Genomic DNA, 2,569 nt, shown 5'->3' with positions numbered 1-2,569 from the left:
AGAGACAGAGAAAGAGAAGGATGAGAGGAGAGGGAAAGAGCTCACTGAAGGCTTTTATAAATCATAGCAATCATAACCCAGGGACACTTTGTGGCACGGGAGGTGCTGGTGGTGGGGGGTTGGGGGGGTGGTATGGTAAGGAGCGAAGAATGAGCACACAGACAGAGAGGTGGAATAAAAGAGAGTGAGAGAACACATGAAGAGATGGGTCTACTGTATGAAGTGTCACCGTGTAAAATGTAATTAATTATTATTTATCTATTTCTTTTTTTCTGTGAGGTATAGTGTATTGGATATGGATACGGTTATGTTAAGTGTTCTATCTTTTAGTTATTGTCCCTTGGCCAGGTGGTTATAGGTTATGGATACAGAACATTTTATGCATAGTTACATCTGGTGTTAATTATAAAAGCAGCAGATGATATACTATATGAAATTTGCTTTAAAAAGTGGTTGGAGATGTTATTATGGAGGCACAGGCCTGAATTTCAGATAAAACACAAACATTTAGAAATAATTGAACATTCCAAAAACATAGGCTATGGAAAAGGTTCCTGGTGAGATAGTGTTGCACATACGCTGGTCATGACTCATAAGGGTATTGTCATTGTATGGAATCAGTCCTGAGTGAATTTAAGAGATGTAGTGAAAGAGCAAAGAGAAGGAGGTGGCACTGGGTAATTGGATTTTAATTTTAATTTTACTTGTGTTTAACACAACTATTAAAGGTCTATTAAGTCTAAGTGGGCTCCGCTGCCAATAACACTGTGACCGGCAGGATTTTCAGATCCTCTGTCTGACAATATGGTAATGACCTTATCTCACACAGTTATTAAGGACATCATTCTCTCTCTCTCTCTCTCTCTCTCTCTCTCTCTCTCTCTCTCTCTCTCTCTCTTCTTCTCCATACTCTCTCTGCCCCCGCTGATCTTTTAGTATGTATTCGCTCACCCCCTTGTCTTTTACATCTCTCTAAAGAAAAGCTAATTAAAATAGCCAGTTGGAAGGCTAACGTCGTAATTGCTGTTCCGATCATCACTTTCCTGTGAGGAGGAGAGGAGTGGAGTGGAGGGGAGAGAGAGAGTGTTAGTGAGAGGAGAAATGGGGGAGGAAAAAGAGTGTGAGAGAGAGAGAGAAAATTGATAATGAGATAATGAATCATTAGCAGAAAGCATTAGTGACTCCAATCCTACTTAATGCCCCTTCAATTAGTTTAATCTCTCTCTCCATATCTCACAGCTTCCATGTTGGTCATGTGCCCCCTGGTTAATCCTCTCTCCCATTCACACAGTCTGATGGACTCTGGGGTTTTATTTCATGGGTGTAAGTGGTCTTTGAGGTCCACCAAAGAGTCTTATTTGGGATTTTAAAAAAATAATTTGAAGGACAGCAACGATTGCTGCGCTAGGATCCTATCTTGGGCACTTATATATAAGTATATGATGACTTAGATGTCTTGCAAAATAACCCTCTGTTGAGATTATTCTGCTCATGGATATCTGTTTGATCATGTTCATTTGGTCACTTCTGGTGTTATTTTCTTTTGTTCAGATGAGGTGAGTGTCCTAGAGTGTGAAGAGACCCACAGAAGCACTGACTGCAGTGGAAATCGTTCCCTGTTCATTGAACCGCTATCATGGGGATATGGCTGTGTGTTTTCTGCAGTCTGCTGCTCTCTGGTGGCCGTAAGTAAGCATTGCATTCCCAGGAGTGTGATAGCGAGATCCCAGGACAACTCAGTTTGTGATCAACATTACAGACAAAATGGCACATTTTCTACTTCCACTAATTGAATGGTGACTGAAAATAATTTATTTTACCCCCAGAGAGGGCAAAAGTACTCACTTCCCGTACTCAAGTAGAAGTACAAATACTTGTGTTAAAAAAATACTCTGGTAATAGTAGAAGTAGGCCTACTGATTTAACCTCTTTACTCAAGTAAAAGTGACAAAGTACAGTCTTGTGAATGACAACCATTTGTAATGCAACGGTATCTGGACCACACAAATGTTACTAGAGTGCAAGAGTGTCAGTCTCTCTTTTTAAATCTTCCCATAACCTGTTGGGCCATTTCTAGCCCCGACCATTGCACTGCCTACTTCTGAGGGCAGTGTGTTCTTTTGGCCCACCATCAAATGCTGGACATCTTTAGAAAGCTAAGATCCTGTAGTTTCTTGGGAAGCACTGGCACAGAGTTACAGAGCCTAGAATATTGTTTTTTCTTTCTGCCGGATAACAAGCATCTCTGAACTGACCACATTTCAGCCCTCTAGGTCACTTGATATGATTTTAGAAACACAACTGAGCCCTAGCACCAGATCTTGCGAAGCTGTGTGCAAAAGTAGATCAATATAGAATGAAAAATGAGTACCATTATTTGCCAAAGTATGCCCATGTGTTTTGTAAAGCCCTGGAAACTCCCCATAGGACTTTTGGTTATCCAAAATGCATACTGACAATAAACGTATGCATTCTGAGGTTTCTTGTAGACTATTTGGATTGTATGTCAGGTTCTAATATAGAATTAGCCTAACGAGCCAGACCCACATTAAAATGTAGGGTCTGGGGA

The sequence above is a fragment of the Alosa alosa genome, chromosome 2 (assembly GCF_017589495.1).
Source record: "Alosa alosa isolate M-15738 ecotype Scorff River chromosome 2, AALO_Geno_1.1, whole genome shotgun sequence".
NCBI lineage: Eukaryota > Metazoa > Chordata > Actinopteri > Clupeiformes > Clupeidae > Alosa > Alosa alosa.
Note: the sequence above shows the minus strand (reverse complement) of the source record.